The 22614-nt window shown below is 44.5% G+C and overlaps 1 protein-coding gene and 1 pseudogene across 1 annotated transcript in view; one reads left to right on the forward strand and one right to left on the reverse strand.

The window, feature by feature from the left end:
• Positions 1 to 22614, forward strand: part of LOC139754270 (uncharacterized) — a 313522-nt gene that overhangs the window by 84970 nt on the left and 205938 nt on the right. The window lies entirely within an intron of this gene.
• LOC139753994 (nudC domain-containing protein 2 pseudogene) lies at positions 6475 to 7361 on the reverse strand (annotated as a pseudogene).

Consider the following 22614-nt stretch of genomic DNA (forward strand, 5'->3'; position numbering starts at 1 on the left):
TTGGGGAGGGGGCGAAAATCCTGGGAGCTTTGAAGAATGTGTGGAAGTCGAGAACATTATCTCGGAAAGCAAAAATGGGTATGTTTGAAGGAATAGTGGTTCCAACAATGTTGTATGGTTGCGAGGCGTGGGCTATGGATAGAGTTGTGCGCAGGAGGATGGATGTGCTGGAATTGAGATGTTTGAGGACAATGTGTGTTGTGAGGTGGTTTGATCGAGTAAGTAACGTAAGGGTAAGAGAGATGTGTGGAAATAAAAAGAGCGTGGTTGAGAGAGCAGAAGAGGGTGCTTTTGAAATGGTTTGGGCACATGGAGAGAATGAGTGAGGAAAGATTGACCAAGAGGATATATGTGTCGGAGGTGGAGGGAACGAGGAGAAGAGGGAGACCAAATTGGAGGTGGAAAGATGGAGTGAAAAAGATTTTGTGTGATCGGGGCCTGAACATGCAGGAGGGTGAAAGGAGGGCAAGGAATAGAGTGAATTGGAGCGATGTGGTATACCGGGGTTGACGTGCTGTCAGTGGATTGAATCAGGGCATGTGAAGCGTCTGGGGTAAACCATGGAAAGCTGTGTGGGTATGTATATTTGCGTGTGTGGACGTATGTATATACATGTGTATGGGGGTGGGTTGGGCCATTTCTTTCGTCTGTTTCCTTGCGCTACCTCGCAAACGCGGGAGACAGAGACAAAGCAAAAAAAAAAAAAGTATATATATATATATATATATATATATATATATATATATATATATATATATATATATATATAAACACACTAGGAACAAAAGACCACAGTGCGTAGTGCGTACCATATAAAAGTAAGGGAAAATACTAGAAGTGATACAAAATACCAATATCATTACGGGTAGTATGAGTTACAATCTAATTACAAAATGTGAGAACAGAAACATAGAAAAACGCACAGTTGAGACAACAGAAGAACATTATTAAACGAGGTAAGACTATGGAAAGTCTATCAATAAATACACTAAATTGGGCCAAGCGACATCATTATTGTCTGGATGTGGAGTTGAGGTCAGGTTGGGCTCGTCTGATTCTCTCTGACCTTCGTTACCCAGGATCGCGTTGGTCAGCGACGCGTTCCTCCTGTCCAGAAATGGCGAAGTTAGTAGCCTGTGGCGAGTCAGTGATGTGTCTCATCTTTCCTAAAACGGCATTAGGTCTACGTCCTATTGGCAGGCCATCAAAGGGGTGTATGGCGGTGGTAATGTTTGTCTAGATGTTGATGACAGACGCTTTCAGTCCAATGTGGATGGCTTCTAATGTATGTCGTCTCCTCCAATCACTGCAAGTGGTAATGATTTTGGTGTTACTACTGGCGTTAAGAACGACAGCACGACGATACGATCCTTGAGTTATGATGGCTTGGCTGTTGTGCTGACGTCTGAGAGTCAGGTCAGAGGCCAGGCCATCAGACCCAAGGGCTCGTACTGTCGTGCTCAATGGTTGTATTGTTGTCCTGAAGGGTCGTATGGTTCATGGGGGCAGTGTCGTACAGTCGTGTTCAAGGCTCGAGCTGTCGTGCCCAAGGGTCGTACAATCGCGCGGAAGGGTCGCACAGTCGTGCGGAAGGGTTGTACAATCACGTGGAAGGGTCGTACCGTCGTGGGGAAGGGTCGTAGAATCGTGCGGAAGGGCCGCACCATCGTGCGGAAGGGTCGTACAGTCGTGCGGAAGGGTCGTACAATCGTGCGGAAGGGTCGTACCATCGTGGGGAAGGGTCGTACAATCGTGCGGAAGGGTCGTACCATCGTGCGGAAGGGTCGTACAATCGTGCGGAAGGGTCGTACCATCATGGGGAAGGGTCGTACAATCACGTGGAAGGGTCGTACCATCGTGGGGAAGGGTCGTAGAATCGTGCGGAAGGGTCGTACAGTCGTGCGGAAGGGTCGTACCATCGTGCGGAAGGGTCGTACAATCGTGCGGAAGGGTCGTACAATCGCGCGGAAGGGTCGTACAGTCGTGCGGAAGGGTCGTACAATCGTGCGGAAGGGTCGTACAATCGTGCGGAAGTGTCGTACCGTCGTGTTCAAGTTGCTCAAGGGTCGTACCGTCCTCTTATGGGCTGGCTACGAACATCTTGTGACAGCCAGTCGTTATATGTATGGTCATGACCTGGACAGCTTGTTGTGTCTTGTACGTTCAGTGAGGCCAGGCATGCAATCACGAACCAGGAGAGAACTGAAAAGTTTCCAATCTATTGTCTCATATCTGGAGATCGATTTTGTAAAGCATTCACATTTTAAATCGTAAGAACAGGAAAATTTAAGAATATTTCAAATTTCTCAACATTTCCAAAAATTGGGACAAATTTATCTAAAGAAAATTCGTGAAGTCAGAAGATGATGATGTATCACAGATGAATTTTTATATTATAAATTTAGTTAATTTTCCCTTAAGTGCATAACAGTTATTTGATTATTCCTTACTGTTATAGCCTTTCATTCACTATGACGTCGGGGGTCGGTGAAGCCTCTGCCCCACGTCGACCCTGCCCTGCCCTAGCTAGACAAAGGAGTATTTACCTGAAATTTATGGCGAAATATCGTGCCTTCTTGGGACGTTAGGTTACTGTACGGGCGAGGACCGGGGCACCTGACCCCTTGTGATCCCTGGTGTTAGGTTATTATGGCTGAAGGTCAGGTACTGCTACCGTAATGGATGTGCTAGTGATCTTGACCGTTGTGGTATGGTTGTGGTAGTGACCTTGGCCGTTGTGGTATGGTTGTGGTAGTGACCTTGGCCGTTGTATGGTTGTGGTAGTGACCTTGACCGTTGTGGTATGGTTGTGGTAGTGACCTTGGCCGTTGTATGGTTGTGGTAGTGACCTTGACCGTTGTGGTATCGTTGTGGTAGTGACCTTGGCCGTTGTGGTATGGTTGTGGTAGTGACCTTGGCCGTTGTATGGTTGTGGTAGTGACCTTGACCGTTGTGATATTGTTGTGGTAGTGACCTTGGCCGTTGTGGTATTGTTGTGGTAGTGACCTTGGCTGTTGTGGTATGGTTGTGGTAGTGATCTTGGCCATTGTGGTATAGTAGTGGTTGTGACCTTAGATTTTGTGGTGTGGTTGTGGTAATGAGTTTGACTTATGGTATGGTTGTGTTATGGTTGTATTATTGACTAGCGGTTGTGGTACGGTTATGGTAGTAGCCGTGGTAGTTGTGGTGTGGTTGTAGTAGTGACCTTGGCAGTTGTCGTGTGGTTGTGGTGGTGATCATGAGTGAACCGATCAAGATCTTGTATTGCTAATCGTACACTGTATAACCGCTTTGGGATATATGTAGTGCAGTGGCGGACATGTGAGCCAGGAGAGGTGGAGGAAAATGTTTATCTGTGTTGGAAATGTATGATGGGGAGTTTTGCATGACATATTGTTGATACCAGTCGAGTTGAACGTCAGACAAGGGATATTAGAAAGATAGATAGGTAGGTAGGGAGAGAGAGAGAGAGAGAGAGAGAGAGAGAGAGAGAGAGAGAGAGAGAGAGAGAGAGAGAGAGAGAGAGAGAGAGAGAGAGAATAAATTAGAAGTTTGTTGTTTGTACTGTGAAATTCTGTGGCCTGTGATCAGAATAGGTCGAGTCGTGAGTAAACCATTTGACCTGGTTTTTAACTTAATCCTCAAGGGTCAGGTCATAGGCTTGGCCATGAGACCCAAGTGTCGTGCCATCTTGCCCAAGGGTTGTACCTTCATGCGTAAGGGTCGTACCGTCATGACCGAGGGTCGTACCGTCATGCACAAGGGTCGTAACGACGTGCATCCTCTGATGAGCCACGATGATGTGTACACAGGTAAGATGGTCTTTGAAATCCCACGGGAATCCCCGGACGATACTCTGGTGGACGAGCGCAGCGCTGAGGGAGGTGAGGCAGGGGATCAGTGCACGCGCGTGGGACCAGCCTCTGTGGATGAGACTTGTAGACACTACTGGGAAATTCACTGTCCCTTACAGTGTAAACTTTGGGCTGGGGCCTCCACGACTGTTGAACCTCCTCCTCGTACATACGGACAGCAACTAGGAGCTGAAGAAGTTGTGAGGTATTAGAGAAAGTGTAAGAAATGGTATTTCATGAGTGCAGGATTTTCCAGTACAGAACAGCACGCTTACACGGGACGCCTGGGATCAAACCCACTCTGGATCGAATCTTGGTCGCGGCAGCCGGTCCACAGTCCACCCAGCTGTTCATCCTCCCTCAGGGGTTGGTCGATAAAACGGGTACCTGGCGTATGCTTGGGTGTATGTGTGAACATACGTAGAAGAAAGACGTGTCTCATCTATACTACGTTAAGATATGAGGCAACGCGACGGTCAATTTTCTATCCGTAACGCACAGATATTAATCACACACACACACACACACACACACACACACACTCAGCCATAACTAGAGTACATTTTTCAAACTTGATCACCGCATCTAAAAATTACAGAGATAATAGTAAAGGTCCAGAGAAGGGCAACAAAGATTGTATCAAAGTTAGGAGAGCTGAGTTACAGCAAAAGGCCAGAGGCTCTAGAATTACCTGCCATGGAAGAGAGAAGAGTGAGGGGTGACATGATCATAATCTTTTTAAAGTTTTTATAGAGGATCAGTGTCATGGACATTGAACAATTCATCGAGAGATGTAATGATAGTGCCCCTTAGTAGCCTCCACTCATCCCCTTCAAGTCTTTGACAGGAATTTTCTCTTTTTTGCTGTGTAGTGTCGCATAGTTCTGAGACGTTCATGAATAATTCTGGTAAAGTATCAGTAGATTTCGTTCGACTGCAGGCGCCACATGTTTATGTTTCTGTGGCCTGGACGACCGGGTAGTTGCCCATAAGTATATTACTCACTCCATAATTTACTTTTATCATTCTTGATTTTAGTCTTTAGTCATCATGTTAAAAAAGAATTTAGTACAGTATACTTCCCTGTATTACAATTTATGTAAATATCCTTTGTAACACATAGGTAATGTAATATGAAAGTTTCTATGGAGAGCGATGTGCTGGCACAAGTGACGTCACAGTAATGGCGGCAGGGTGAGCTGTGCGGGCGTGCAGTACTAGAGGTGAAACCTGTGGGCTGTGTTGTGTTGGGTGTGTGGTAGTGTGCCGGACTCTAACTACAGTACTCTAGAAATGCACGGTTGAACTTCATACAACATCACTACAGTTTGGAAATGATACTTTCCGTAAATGTAAGAAGAGATCACTAATGTGAGGGATTTGGTTTTCCAAACAATCAGTTGACCATTTGTTTTGTACTGTATTGATGACTAATTTGACGGAGTGATGTATTTTCTAAGTAGCTTCTAGTGTGCTGGGAATAATAGCTTGGGACAGGTGGTATAAACGAAGTTACAGCTATATTTAAGGATTGTCACTTAGTATAAAGAAAACAGGAACGCGAAAATGTAATCGTTAAATGGTAATCAATAAGTTAGGAACGTAAATGCCAGGTACATGGCATAAATGTTATCAATGGTATGTGAATAAGATCTATCTTGTATCTCATTTAATTCTTATGTACAGTTCTTGTGGTATTAATTTTTGGTTTATTATTATTATATATGTACATTTTTAAGACGAGAGTCTTATGGAAAGAATTTGAGGCTGATTATATATGTATGAGGTGAGTCAGTTGTGGAGAGGCGTGTGTTTTGGTCCGGCACCTGGACTGTACCCCAGGAGGGAGGGAGTGTTGTGTCCCCTTCTAGCATTTCCCGTCTTACCTCCCCCAACTCACTCCCGGTAATTTGCGAGGGAGGCAAGAAGATTACAAGGAAGGGTCGTACGTTGGGAGTGTACTTTTGAGTATTGATAACCAGATTTAGCCGGATATTAGTCAGGGTTAACGCGTGGCGCTCACCACATGTGCCAGTAGTATCTGGTGCTGTCAGGCGGTCACCCATTCATTTACCATGCAGACACACCGCTGCTTAACTTCCCTAATCGTGATTCCAACATGGCAATGAGAGGGAGAGAAATAGGAGGTAGGAGTCTAGATTATATATATATATATATATATATATATATATATATATATATATATATATATATATATATATATATATATTCATATTCGACATTTCCCGCATTAGCGAGGTAGCGTTAAGAACAGAGGACTGGGCCTTTGAGGGAATATCCTCACCTGGCCCCCTTCTCTGTTCCTTCTTTTGGAAAGTTAAAAAAAAATGGGAGGAGAGGATTTCCAGCCCCCCGCTCCCTTCCCTTTTAGTCGCCTTCTACGACACGCAGGGAATGCGTGGGAAGTATTCTTTCTCCCCTATCCCCAGGGATAATATATATATATATATATATATATATATATATATATATATATATATATATATATATATATATATATATATTCTTTTTTTTCTTTCAAACTATTCGCCATTTCCCGCATTAGCGAGGTAGCGTTCAGAACAGAGGACTGGGCCTTTGAGGGAATACCCTCACCTGGCCCAATTCTCTGTTCCTTCTTTTGGAAAATTAAAAAAAACGAGAGGGGAGGATTTCCAGCCCCCCGCTCCCTCCCCTTTTAGTCGCCTTCTACGACACGCAGGGAATACGTGGGAAGTATTCTTTCTCCCCTATCCCCAGGGAAATGATACTTGATAGCAACTAAATATGGTTAAGAGAAGTCTTAAGTAACTTCATAATATCTGCAATTACTTTTTTTTCTTCAGCTTCCTTCATTTCTAGCTGAATGGTGTTCTTTACATTGCTCCTGGCATGCTTGTGTCTGATTCTGAGGTGCAAGGGACTTCTGTTTTTCCTCCCATTTCTCTTGAACAGATCCTGGTACATTGTCATAACATTTCTTGAGTGTGGCACCACTGAAGTCAAAGCCAGGATTCTCGATCTGGAATCGCTCAAGATCCAACTTCTTTCTCATCTCATGGACAGTCCATGGATCAGCTAAGAAGTTATCTGCAAGCAACCCCTCCCATACTGTCTCCTTGCTGCAGGCATCAGCCTTTGTCATGGCAATATGCAGTATTTTCTTGTCCTCTAAAGTCCATACTGTCTCATCTGCTCTTACGACAGCATACAGAGGTCCCACAATAATCACTTCATCCAAAACTATCACCTCAATGTGAGATGGTTTGATGACTTGAATAAATTTGGATCTAGTACCCTCAGGAACATTCACCTCTGCATGGACCTCAGATACAGTCTGCCACCACCTGCCCCATGGTGTTGTACATGGCACAATTCCACTCCTTTCATCAAAATTGGTCTCTACATAATCAGGCATGTCTTTTTATGGGTACTTTACAATACACCTGCCGTCTCTTCAGAAGCAAAATGCAACACTTTTGTTGATTTAAATGGCTTCTTGGTGGAGGCGCCACAGAATATATATATATATATATATATTTTTTTTTTTTCATACGATTCGCCATTTCCCGCATTTGCGAGGTAGCGTTAAGAACAGAGGACTGGGCCTTAGAGGGAAAATCCTCACCTGGCCCCCTTCTCTGTTCCTTCTTTTGGAAAATTAAAAAAAAAAAAAACGAGAGGGGAGGATTTCCAGCCACCCGCTCCCTCCCCTTTTAGTCGCCTTCTACGACACGCAGGGAATACGTGGGAAGTATTCTTTCTCCCCTGTCCCCAGGGATAATATATATATATATATATATATATATATATATATATATATATATATATATATATATGCAAAACCAACTGTTGAGTAGCATGACTTAGTGCAACGTTGGAGACTGGTGAGGAAGTAGTTCTGTCGAGTAAGCAGTTCGTTCGTGTTCAAGAAAGTGGGGCAGGTATGTCTGTTGAGACTGGCAGGTCAACAGTCGATACTGTAATGGCTTTTAGGAAAGGTGTGTGTATGTGTGTGTCATCCAGTACAGTTATTGAATGGGAGACTGACTGGTGGTGATGGTCATGGGTTGGGGTGTAGGGTGTATAGGAACGGCACAAGCCATCGAAATCAAGTATACCCCATACCAGTATGGGTGTGGGGTTAGTGGTCGTGGTGGTGATGGTGCCAGAGGCTACGATAATGGTGTGATGGTGGTATTGTTGATGGTACTGAGAGAGGTGAAGATAGTGGTATTATCTGTGGTAATGATGTCATATGTGTGCTATGGGGAGGGAGTTTTACGCTTGTATTGCCCCGACACTCAGCATTGAATACATGTGCCGTGTCTTTACCATTAAGCGTGTGTACACGCGTAATCTTATATAGGACGTGAACTGCTTTCTGGATATTTCCTCGACGGTATACTTGAACGCTGTTCTAACATTTGCTAGCACACAGGTTGTCACCTTTATTGTTTTCCTACCATTGGCTTCTGGCGTCAGACTGAGGACGATGTCAACTCCCAAGTCTTTCTCGCACACAGAGTCCTGCAGCTTATTTCCTGCTGAATGATATTCATATTGAGGCCTTTCACCGTGTCGCATCCTCTCTTAATTTGCATTCACTGGGGTTGAATTTCATCAGCCGTGTGTGTATCAGACCAACATTGGAGACTGTCAGTGTCCCCTCGTAAGCTGATGTAATGCTCCTCACTTTTCATCTGCCTCATGACCCATGCGTCACCTGCAAACATGTTCATGTAGGAGTCCATACCTGGCGCATCATTCACATGCATCAAGAAGAGTGACGGTCCCAGTGCTGAACCCCGCGGCACGCCACTGGTGACCTCCACCCGTTTGTAGAAGGCATCTCTGGCATGCGTCCTTTGTTCCTTTTCACTAACATAGTCTTCAAGCCATTGAAGAAGTTCCCCCACACTTATTCCTGCCTGGTGATGCAGCTTCTTGATCAGCCTTTCATGCGGGACATTGTGTGTGTGTGTGTGTGTGTGTGTGTGTGTGTGTAGGGGGGGGGATTCATTACCACACCAAAAATTTTGTTTTAAAGACATCGGGAGGAGAATGTCGTTGTTGAACTGGAGTTTTGGTTCTTGTGCAAGTTTTCCTCCAAATAACAGGTTTAGACCTGTAACCTCTTTTACGATCAATTATATTTTGTCTCATTTTTCAGTTTGAAGACCACATTCCACCTGACCTGCGCTCGTGCGTCGTCCATAGTTGGCCCGAGTAAACGTCCCATAGTTGCTAGGCAGGGTTTGTAGGCAGTACCATAACAGTCCACACAACACGAACGTACGATCAGTTGGGCCAGTCAAGCTGGACTGGTGGTAGGCCTTTTGTTCCTCCCAACTCAGCAGTTATCTAGACAACATTCTGAGGTGTACAGTATCCTCACAGCTCGGGATAATTTTGAAATATCGTCTTCGAATATCTTCAGAATATTAAGTCAGTTTATATTACAGTATAAACATCAGTTAAACGTTTTCAGTTTCCTTTTTAGGTGTTTTATTACATATCGCATGTTTACTAAATGGCGTCCTAGCTACGTCTCTCCGATGTATATCAATTGACTTATATTTCTCTCTTGTGTCTCCCCTGATGATGTGATTATTACACGAAAGTGCACTTGGGAACTTATCGTGTTTCATTTTCCCCGTGGACTCATAGGAATATCTTGATCACGCGCAAAATTGTGATCCTTTCCAATATATATATATATATATATATATATATATATATATATATATATATATGAACAAAGTGCATATGAACGCGCAGCTTCATATAACATACAAACCTCCATACTTAATCGCCGTCTCCCGTGTTAGCGAGGTAGCGCAAAGAAACAGACCAAGAATGGCCCTACCCATCAACATACACATGTATATACATAAACGCCCACACACTCACATACACATACCTATACATTTCAACGTATACATGTATATACATACAGACATATGCACATGTACACATTCATACTGCCTTTATCCATTCCCTTCGCCACTTAGCCACACATAAAATAGCATCCCCCCTCCCCCCGCACGCGCGCGAGTTAGCGCTAGGAAGACACAAAAGGCCACATTCGTTCACACTCAGTCTCTATCTGTTATGTATAATGCACCGAAACCACAGCTCCCTTTCCACATCCAGGACCCACAAAACTTTCCATGGTTTACCCCAGACTCTTCACATGCCCTGGTTCAATCTATTGACAGCACGTCGACCTCGGTATACTACATCGTTCCAATTCACTCTATTCCTTGCAAGCCTTTCACCCTTCTGTATGTTCAGGCCCCGATGGCTCAAAATCTTTTCCACTCCATCCTTCCACCTCCAATTTTTTCTCCCGTTTCTCTTCGTCCCCTCTACCTCTGACGCATATGTTCTCTCTGTCAATCTTTTCTCACTTTTTCTCTCCATGTGAGAAAATCTGGAGGAAGTGAAGTGTTTTCGATATCTGGGAGTGGATTTAGCAGCGGATGGAACCATGGAAGCGGGAGTGAGACACAGGGTAGGGGAGGGGGCGAAGGTTCTGGGAGCGTTGAAGAATGTGTGAAAGGCGAGAACATTATCTTGGAGAGGAAAAATGGGTATGTTTGAAGGAATAGTGGTTCCAACAATGTTATATGGTTGTGAGGCATGGGCTATAGATAGCGTTGTGCGGAGGAGGGTGGATGTGTTGGAAATGAAATGTTTGAGGACAATATGTGGTGTGAGGTGGTTTGATCGAGTAAGTAATGAAAGGGTAAGAGAGATGTGTGGTAATAAAAAGAGTGTGGTTGATATATATATATATATATATATATATATATATATATATATATATATATATATATATATATATATATATATTACCCATTGATGATGTCATTACAGTTAGTAATATTTGGGACAAGGATGATAGTGTTTCTCACGACCCTGGTAATTATTTCTCTCCTATGTATGTATGTGATTCCTCTATATGTGTTATGGGGAGAGAGTTTTACACTCTAGACCTTGTACATATGTATGATGTCTTTACTGTCTGTGTATGTTTACACACACACACACACACACACACACACACACACTCGCTACCCTATGCCGGATATGTATACTGTACTGCATATGGTAACTTTCTAGTGAAACTGATGAAGGATAATGTAGATATCTTTTCAGATTATTATTCTTGGTGAGAATAACTTGGCAAACGTCTTCAGTAAATCTACGGCATCTGGTGTTCCTGTTTCATTATATTCGCTCGGGTTTTCGGCTGAATGTTTCCACTCTCCTACTTTACACTTGTCAGACGTCTGCATCAGACGATTTTTTATGTCTGCATATATATATATATATATATATATATATATATATATATATATATATATATATATATATATATATATATATATATATTATTCTGTTTATCTTCATGTTTTATCTTCCTTTGTTATATGTTTATGTATTTGTTTTGTTGTAGGTATATTTCTTGCCTTTTATTTGTTGTTGTCACGAGTTTTACCTTGCTGGCCTTCTCTCTCTCTCTCTCTCTCTCTCTCTCTCTCTCTCTCTCTCTCTCTCTCTCTCTCTCTCTATCTTGTATATATTATTATACTTAATCGCCGTCTCCCGCGTTAGCGAGGTAGCGGAAGGAAACAGACGAACAATGGCCCTTCTCACCCACATATACATATATATACATAAACGTCCACGCACGCACATATACATACCTATACATTTCAACGTATCCATACATACGAGGGAGCTCTAGGAAAAGACAAAAAAGCCACATTCATATATATATATATATATATATATATATATATATATATATATATATATATATATATGGGAGCGGGTGGCTGGAAATCCTCCCCTCTCATTTTTTTTTAATTTTCCAAAAGAAGGAACAGAGAAGGGGGCCAGGTGAGGATATTCCCTTAAAGGTCCAGTCCTCTGTTCTTAACGCTACCTCGCTAACGCGGGAAATGGCGAATAGTTTGAAAGAAATATATATATATATATATATATATATATATATATATATATATATATATATATATATATATATATATATATATATATAAGTAAAGAAAAAGGCGTTAGTCAGCCTGAAACACTTGTACCGCACTTGACTATTAATTCCATCACGACAATTAAGATAATTGCTATAATAAACGGACAGGTAATTTGAGATCATTATGTTAGGGTGAACCGGGCTGGGCTGTAACTAAGCCGGCAGACATCTCGTCTAGTAACAGAAACCGGTTACGTAAATTTCTTTTGAGCATATTCGGTTACACAACCTTTGCGACGCCAAGGAAAGTAATTACTTGGATAAAGTGGATTAATTGTAATGATATTCGTGATGAGATTATGAAGATACATATTCAGTTATGGAGATCCGGTCACGGATGTAAATATTGCCCACGTATATTATGTGGTCTGACGTAGGACCAGGCTGAAATGGGGGAGGGAGAGAGGTGAGAATTTTTCCCCGGAGGTTCTCGCGCCAGGTTCTCATTTCGCTTAGCTAAGGCGGGAAAGGCGGGCGGGTAGAAGGAGACAAAATGCTGGAAATATATTTGAGTTTTACGTAAACCATTGTACTGCTTAATTAGTGTTGTAGTTCCAGACATCTCGGAATTATTTTTTTTAGACCGTGAATGTTATGTATTCAGATGAACTTGCCTGTTTGGAAAGCTTGATGGTAATTAGGATCTGTTTAGCAGGTTTTTTATATACAATAAAAGTCTTTTGGATCACAGCAGCGAAGAAGCAGTTTAACACCGAGTCTGGTAATGGGCTGCAGGTCTCTGTATATAAGGGTGGCTGAGGATGCCACGGTAAAGCTGCTGTTTATAGACCTCATTATGAATGTGACACGACCCTTGAGCACGACTTTACGACCCATGGGTTGGATTACTGTGACCTTTGACATGACGAAAGGGTCAGGTCAAACGGTCAAGGCCATTATGTGCCTAAGGGTTATAAACATCTTGCTCGTGGGTCAAACAGTCGTACCGTTGTGCGACTGTTGGGTTGTGGTGTCCTGTTGCTCCAGCGTTGTTCTGTTGTCCTCTAAGTAAGGGTTGTACTGACCTCAAGATGTTTAGGAGAAATAGTGACGAAAGTTCAAATGAAGTTTTAGTTTAGTTAAGGTCGCGTCGTGTCTGTAGGGTGTAGACAGCTGCCGCCCAGGGTAGTACAACCTTCCTGACGTAGGAGTGTTCAAGTAATGGCCGGGACCATCACACACCCTCCGTGTCTGTAGGGTGTAGACAGCTGCCGCCCAGGGAAGTTGAACCCTCCTGACGTAGGAGTGTTCAAGTAATGGCCGGGACCATCCCACACCCTCCGTGTCAGTAGGGTGTAGACAGCTGCCGCCCAGGGTAGTACAACCTTCCTGACGTAGGAGTGTTCAAGTAATGGCCGGGACCATCCCACACCCTCCGTGTCAGTAGGGTGTAGACAGCTGCCGCCCAGGGAAGTACAACCTTCCTGACGTAGGAGTGTTCAAGTAATGGCCGGGACCATCCCACACCCTCCGTGTCATGGTTGATGACCATATTTTCTCGCGCTAAAACTGCTGTATTGGGTTGAACTTACCATTTCTTCTTTACAACAATAACCTAATTTTTTGTTACCTCGCTCTATAGGTTTCCCTTGAATCTTTCGTAATGTTCTTTAGAATTTTTCTGGTCCATTTATCATTATCTGGCCTTAATGAGACTTCTTTCCTCTTGGCTGGAGCCTTGTTCATGAAATTACATCGTTGTCAACTGGTATGATGTGGGATGGAAATGAAGAAAGGGTCGCTAGACTTTTAACTTTCCGAAGAAAGTTGAGCTGGATATATGAAAGGAATTTCATAATATCCTCGCACAGACTTCTGAGTGCGATCCTTGCGCTGAGCACGACGCTACGATGCTTGAGCTGAGCACAACGCTTCGATTTTTGAGCTGAGCACGACGCTACGATGCTTGAGCTGAGCACGACGCTACGATGCTTGAGCTGAGCACGACGCTACGATGCTTGAGCTGAGCACGACGCTACGATGCTTGAGCTGAGCACGACGCTACGATGCTTGAGCTAAGCACGACGCTACGATCCTTGAGCTGAGCACGACGCTACGATGCTTGAGCTAAGCACGACGCTACGATCCTTGAGCTGAGCACGACGCTACGATGCTTGAGCTGAGCACGACGCTACGATGCTTGAGCTAAGCACGACGCTACGATCCTTGAGCTGAGCACGACGCTACGATGCTTGAGCTGAGCACGACGCTACGATGCTTGAGCTAAGCACGACGCTACGATCCTTGAGCTGAGCACGACGCTACGATGCTTGAGCTGAGCACAACGCTACGATTTTTGAGCTGAGCACGACGCTACGATGCTTGAGCTGAGCACGACGCTACGATGCTTGAGCTGAGCACAACGCTACGATGCTTGAGCTGAGCACGACGCTACGATGCTTGAGCTGAGCACGACGCTACGATGCTTGAGCTGAGCACGACGCTACGATGCTTGAGCTAAGCACGACGCTACGATCCTTGAGCTGAGCACGACGCTACGATGCTTGAGCTAAGCACGACGCTACGATCCTTGAGCTGAGCACGACGCTACGATGCTTGAGCTGAGCACGACGCTACGATGCTTGAGCTAAGCACGACGCTACGATCCTTGAGCTGAGCACGACGCTACGATGCTTGAGCTGAGCACGATGCTTGAGCTGAGCACGACGCTACTATGCTTGAGCTGAGCAGGACGCTACGAGGCTTGAGCTGAGCACGATGCTTGAGCTGAGCACGACGCTACTATGCTTGAGCTGAGCAGGACGCTACGAGGCTTGAGCTGAGCACGATGCTTGAGCTGAGCACGACGCTACTATGCTTGAGCTGAGCAGGACGCTACGAGGCTTGAGCTGAGCACGATGCTTGAGCTGAGCACGACGCTACTATGCTTGAGCTGAGCAGGACGCTACGAGGCTTGAGCTGAGCACGATGCTTGAGCTGAGCACGACGCTACGATCCTTGAGCTGAGCACGACGCTATGATGCTTGAGCTGAGCACGACGCTACGATCCTTGAGCTGAGCACGACGATACGATGCTTGAGCTGAGCACGACGCTACGATCCTCGAGCACGATGGTACTGATCCTTGAGCACGTATGATGGTTTGACCTCTTAAGAACCAAGTCAAATGCCATTCCTTCACAATACACAAGGGTCGTCAAACTGTTTCTGCCTCAAGGTCGTGTTTGCCCTGCCTCAAAAGGGTCGTTAAGGGCAGACTAACACAGTAGACATTATGACACAGGTTTTCCTTGCAGTACGACACGTTCTTAGATCATGAAGATCTTGCATAATGCATGACTACGACGTGTCTGAGGGTGTGGGGGTAGCAGGAGAGAGTGTGTCGAGGAGGCCACACCAGGCCAACCCGTACGTACGTGGCAGGTGTACAAGGAACCACCGCTGAACATGTTAATTGTTTGTGATGTAGGAAGATAGACGACTACGCTACCACCCCATGAGGACGACAATACCGGCCCTTGAGCACGACGATGCGACCCTTGAGCACGATGATACGACCCTTGAGCACGACGATGCGACCCTTGAGCAATGCGGTGCGACCCTTGAGCACGACGATGCGACCCTTGAGCAATGCGGTGCGACCCTTGAGCACGACGATGCGACCCTTGAGCCTGGCGGTACGACCCTTGAGCACGACGATGCGACCCTTGAGCAATGCGGTACAACCCTTGAGCACGGTGATACGACCCTTGAGCACGACGATGCGACCCTTGAGCAATGCGGTACGACCCTTGAGCACGACGATGCGACCCTTGAGCCTGGCGGTACGACCCTTGAGCACGACGATGCGACCATTGAGCAATGCGGTACAACCCTTGAGCACGGTGATACGACCCTTGAGCACGACGATGCGACCCTTGAGCCTGGCGGTACGACCCTTGAGCACGGTGATACAACCCTTGAGCACGACGATACGACCTTTGAGCACGATGATACAACCCTTGAGCACGATGATACAGCCCTTGAGCACGACGATTCGACCTTTGAGCACGACAATATGACCTTTGAGCACGATGATACAACCCTTGAGCACGACGATACGACCTTTGAGCACGACGATACGACCCTTGAGCACGATGATACAACCCTTGAGCACGACGATACGACCTTTGAGCACGACAATACGACCTTTGAGCACGACGATACGACCCTTGAGCACGACGGTACGACCCTTGAGCACGACGATACGACCCTTGAGCACGATGATACAGCCCTTGAGCACGACGGTACGATCCTTGAGCCTGGAGGGGGTTGTACTATGTGTCAGGTATCCGAGACTGGGACTCAGCCTCGGCCATTGTTAATTCACTAGATCGATTGTATCAGGAGCAGCGATAACCTGGTTTGGCGAGAAGGGCGAGGAGTCTTAACTTCCGAAACGTGCTGAACAACCTTCCCGAAATATCGGGCGAGTCTGATGATGATGTAGGCAAGACAGTGCTTCCTCCTGTATTCGTACTTTGTACTTCGTTTAAGTAAAAGAAACCTGCATGGCTCATATGTTGATGGAGCTGTGGTTTCGGTGTATTGTACATGACAGAGAATGGATGTAAGCGACTGAGGCTATTTCATTGTCTGTTCCTGGTGCTGCCATGTTAATGCTGGAAGCTGCGCACGTATATGAGAGGGTCATGGAGAATGGTTTGGTAAAGAGAGAAGAGGTAGTAAATGCTTTGCGGAAGATGAAAGCCGGCAAGGCGGCGGGTTTGGATGGTATTGCAGTGGAATGTATTAAAAAAAGGGGAAGACTGTTTTGTTGACTGGTTAGTGAGGATATTCATTGTATGTATGGTTCATGGTGAAGTGCCTGAGGATTGGCGGAATGCATGCATAGTGCCATTGTAAAAAGGGAAAGGGGCTAAAGGCGAGTGTTTGAATTACAGAGGTATAAGTTTGTAGAGTATTCCTTGGAAATTAAATAGGAGGGTATTGATTGAGAGGGTAAAGGCATGTACAGAACACCAGATTGAGGAAGAGCAGTGTGGCTTCAGAAGTGGTAGAGAATGTGTGGATCAGGTGTTTGCTTTGAAGCATGTATATGAGAAATACGTAGAAAAACAGATGGATATGTATGTAGCATTTATGGATCTGGAGAAGGCATGTGATAGAGTTGATAGAGATGCTCTTTGAAAAGTATTAAGAGTATATGGTGTTGGAGGTAAGTTGCTAGAAGCAGTGAAAAGTTTTTATCGAGGATGTAAGGCATGTGTACAAGTAGAAAGAGACGAAAGTGATTGGTTCCCAGTGAATGTCGGTTTGCGGTAGGGATGCGTGATGTCTTTTTGGTTGTTTGATTTGTTTATGGATGCGTTGTTAGGGGGGTGAATGCAAGAGTTTTGGAGTGAGGGGCAAGTATGCTGTCTGTTTTGGATGAGAGGGTTTTGGAAGTGTCAGATGCTGTTCGCTGATGATAGAGCGCTGGTGGATGATTCGGGTGAGAAACTGCACAAGTTGGTGACTGAGTTTGGTAAAGTGTGTGAAAGAAGAAAGCTGGGAGTAAATGTGAATAAGAGCAAGGTTATTAGGTTGAGTAGGGTTGAGGGACAAGTTAATTGTGAGGTAAGTTTGAATGGAAAAAGCCTGGAGGAAGAGAAGTGTTTTGGATATCTGGGAGTGGATTTAGCAGCGGATGGAACCATGGAAGCGGAATTGTTACAGGGTGGGGGAGCGTTGAAAAATGTGTGGAAGGCGAGAACATTATCTTGGAGAGCAAAAATGGGTATGTTTGAAGGAATAGTGGTTCCAACAATGTTATATGGTTGCAAGGCATGGCCTATAGATAGAGTTGTGCGACGGAGGGTGGATGTGTTGGAAATGAGATGTTTGAGGACAATATGTAGTGTGAGGTGGATCGAGTAGGTAATGAAAGGGTAAGAGAGATGTGTGGTAACATAAAGAGTGTGGTTGAGAGAGCAGAAGAGGATGTGTTGAAATGGTTTGGTCACATGGAGAGAATAAGTAAGGAAAGATTGACAAAGAGGATATACGTGTCAGAGGTGGACGGAACGAGAAGTGTTATACCAAACTGGAGGTGGAAGGATGGAGTGAAAAAGATTTTGAGCGATCGGGGCCTGAACTTACAGGAGGGTGAAAGGCGTGCAACGTATAGAGTGAATTGGAACGATGTGGTATACCGGGGTCGACATACTATCACTAGATTGAACCAGAGTATGTAAAGCGTCTGGGGTAAACCATGGAAAGTTTTGTTGGGCCTGGATGTAGAAAGGGAACTGTGGTTTCGGTGCATTATACATGACAGCTAGAAACTGAGTGTGAACGAATGTGGCCTTTGTCGTCTTTTCCTAATGCTGCTTCACGCGCGTGCGGGGGGAGGGGGTTGTCATTTCATGTGTGGCGGGGTGGCGACGGGAATAAATAAAGGCAGCAAGTATGAATTATGTACATGTGTATATATCCATATACTCTTAATACCTTCCACAGAGCATCTCTATCAACTCTATCATATGCCCTCTCCAGATCCATAAATGCTACATACACATCCATCTGCTTTTCTAAGTATTTCTCACATACATTCTTCAAAGCAAACACCTGATCCACGCATCCTCTACCACTTCTGAAACCACACTGCTCTTCCCCAATCTGATGCTCTGTACATGCTTTCACCCTCTCAATCAATACCCTCCCATATAAATTTCCCAGGAATACTCAACAAACCTATACCTCTGTAATTTGAAAACTCACCTTTAGCCCCTTTGCCTTTTTTCAATGGCACTATGCAAGCATTCCGCTAATCCTCAGGCACTTCACCATGAGCCATACATACATTAAATATCCTTACCAACCAGTCAACAACACAGTCACCCCCATTTTTAATAAATTCCACTGCAATACCATCCAAACCCGTCGTTTTGCAGGCTTTCATCAACCTCTTACCTGTGATTACATAGTTTGGGGAGATGATCGCACGTAAGTGCACTTTGGTCTTATTGTGTTTCATTTTTCCTCGTGGTTATCAGCAAATACTAGATCACGCCAGGTACCCATATTTCTCAACCATCCTCGAAGTGAGGATAAAAGCCGTGGCTTACACGTGATTAGAATCAGCAAAGCTCTCTCTCTCTCTCTCTCTCTCTCTCTCTCTCTCTCTCTCTCTCTCTCTCTCTCTCTCTCTCTCTCTCTCTCTCTCTCTCTCATCCTTTGTAACCCTTACCCCAACCTGTTCCTTTTCTCTGCCGTATTATCTTTCTTGTTATTTAACTTGAACGAGAAGTATGTTAGGGATTCTGTCCTGTATAAACCTCTACTCTCTCTAGTTCCCAAACTGTCTGTGAGGAACTTCGAGTTCGCACCCGTGAACTGTGTGAAATTAAGCAGCTCCCTCTATGGTCGTTTGTTGTACTTGCTATCATCTTCAGCTCGAGGATACGACTCTTAGGTACAATGGCCAGCCTTAGACCCGAACCAAGCGGTCTTACGTCATGCTGAAGGATATTACCGTTGGCCATAGTGGGTACAATATTACGTTAGAATTAGGCCGGTTTTAGTGGAGTATAACAGTTTTAATTGGAGGCAACGTTGCGACTTCCGTGGTTGTGGCGCTTAGCGTTCCTGACGCATTCACGGGCCGCCCAGGGTCGGGCGCATGGGTTTGAATCCAGGTAGCGGCAGGCGGTCCACAGTCAACGCAGATGTTCATCCACTCCTAGGGGTTGGGTCGATAGAATTGGTATCTGGCTCAGGCTAGGGTATATATATATATATATATATATATATATATATATATATATATATATATATATATATATATATATAGGATTAATTGGATGGCTTTAATTATAGCGTCAGTTGCCCGTGCCGTTTCTGCTAATTTCTAGACAACCTTCCTCAATTATTTGTACTTTTGGTTAGTCGTTTTCTGCCTCAACTCCGGCAGTGGAATGTAAAGCCAAATGATTGCTGTTGGATGTGTTGTGTGTATGTGTGTGTGTATGGTAGTTTGTCCTTAGAATTAGTAATTTTCTGTGGGTTGTGCTAATGTGAAGTGGATGTACACAGAACAGTATCGCTGTCTGTTGGGTGTACTCTGTACTAATCGTTCTGTACATAACCGTATCTCTTGCTGTTTCGTTGGACGTTCTGTGTAGACAGGATGTGAATGCGACTCATTACTCACTGTTACGTTTGTTATGCAAATTGCGTTCGGAAAAAGAACCCTGTTTTAATTCACACGGTCAAATTTTGTCCTGTGTTGCGTTTTGCCGGATAAGATAGCCAAGATACAAGGAATATAAAAAAAGCTGTAACAAGTGTGGCAATTACAGGGACGTGTGACCGGCAAAGTGGCAGCACTTGGTGGAGTGCGGTAATGAGGGAAGCGATGGCATACCACGACGGAACTGCGTGCACCTCCACGGCCTCGCTGGCCACCGCCACCACCCACACTGCGGAGAAACAGTTGGCGTTACGGCGTAACAATTCAGACCTCCGTCGTATTTAGTGTGTCACGTCCTCCTCTCTCTCTCTCTCTCTCTCTCTCTCTCTCTCTCTCTCTCTCTCTCTCTCTCTCTCTCTCTCTCTCTCTCTCTCTCTCTCTCCCCCCTGTCTGTGTAGCGCCGACCAGAAATGGACCTTTGCATGTGGTTATGTCATTGGATGATAACAGTCACAAGTGTGACAAGTGTGAGGTTTATGTGGGTCACTCAGGCAGGAAAAGTAGAATTAAGAACGTGGTTTTTTTTTTCACATTATTTGTCACCTGTTCTCATGGTAAATTAGTCTCCACAAAATTTTTATCCTTTGAAATAATTTGTCTTGTATTAGTGTTAATATTTTCGTGAAAATGAAGCTTTTTTTTTTCACATTATTTGTCACCTGTTCCTCATGGTAAATTAGTCTCCACAAAATTTTTATCCTTTGAAATAATTTGTCTTGTATTAGTGTTAATATTTTCGTGAAAATGAAGCTTTTTTTTTTTCATGCATGCAAATGTTGTGGTTGTAAATGATTGGCAGACAGAAACAGCTTGCATGAAACATAATGTGGACGAGAGAGGAAAATATATTATAACAGAGGGTGACTTTTGAAATATGATCATAATATTATGCTGTAATTCCAGTATGTTGCTGTGTATGGCTGATTTTAAGTAGTTGTCACAATTATCATAATCTGTAGGTGCCTTTCGTATGCGTAAACATTGAAAGATAAAAGCCAAAAATAATTTCATGTAAGGGCTTTTTGAGAAATAGTAATCTCATTAATGTTGTCAGATAACTTATGCTGTTTGATGTTATATGATAAAAGAAATTAGAGAAAATTTTCTAAAAATATTGTCGCTAATTTTAAGGCCTTTAAATAATCATTTACCTCATTTATCTACGTCACAATTGATAGCCAAGTAAGTGTAACGCATTAATTGAATTTATCTGAAAAATGAAGTTCAACACATTTTACGCCACACAGATCCGCCTATGAGCCCACACACGGGTCGTCCTGTACCAGTCAGTGATGGCAGCCCGAGCACATACATCTGACGTTGTACATTCGAGTACTAAAAGTTGTGCCACTCTTAGTCTTGACGAATCTTTCCATATACACAACTGTAACACACACTGTAGTCACGACGAGTGTCAGTTACTTCAGTGGGTCTGGCTTCGAAGAGGTCACGAAAATCGTGATATTTGTGAAACGGCGAAAAAATATTGATTTGGCACCACCGGAACTGGGGCGGTAGACAGCAGCTTGGCTTCATTATTCAACGGGGGACACAACATTTACTGAAGTCACGGGAGGAATACGACTTTGATCTTGATGTACGTGGTAGATCCTTGTCTGCAAGTGGCCCATTTTGAGTATCAGCCCCAGTGACGTAGAAACGGACTTTGCTTGATGACCATGGAGTGGAATATTACTTGCAATGACCGTCTGCAGACGTCGCGTTCTTTTAGGGTGGTATCCAATTTACTACGTACGTGAAGGTAATGAATTATTTCACGGTATCACATACGCTGTTGTAGGTAACAAAAATTTATCCACTCATTTTAAGCTTAGGAAACAATGTTAACCCCCTTGAGCACAACGGTATGACCGTTGAGCACAACGGTATGACCGTTGAGCACAACGGTATGACCGTTGAGCACAACGGTATGACCGTTGAGTACGACGGTATGACCGTTGAGCACAACGGTATGACCGTTGAGCACAACGGTATGACCGTTGAGTACGACGGTATGACTGTTGAGCACAACGGTATGACCGTTGAGTGCGACGGTATGACCGTTGAGTACGACGGTATGACCGTTGAGCACAACGGTATGACCGTTGAGTGCGACGGTATGACCGTTGAGTACGACGGTATGACCGTTGAGTACGATGGTATGATCGTTGAGTACGATGGTATGACCGTTGAGTACGACGGTATGACCGTTGAGTGCGACGGTATGACCGTTGAGTGCGACGGTATGACCGTTGAGAACGACGGTATGACCGTTGAGTACGACGGTACGACCGTTGAGTACGACGGTATGACCGTTGAGTACGACGGTATGACCGTTGAGTACAACGGTATGACCGTTGAGAACGACGGTATGACCGTTGAGTACGACGGTATGACCGTTGAGTACGACGGTATGACCGTTGAGTACGACGGTACGACCGTTGAGTACGACATAATAACTCTTAGCTATTATAGCATCGCCTTTGGGAGTGAGGTGAATCGTGT

This window comes from Panulirus ornatus, chromosome 16 (assembly GCF_036320965.1).
Source record: "Panulirus ornatus isolate Po-2019 chromosome 16, ASM3632096v1, whole genome shotgun sequence".
NCBI lineage: Eukaryota > Metazoa > Arthropoda > Malacostraca > Decapoda > Palinuridae > Panulirus > Panulirus ornatus.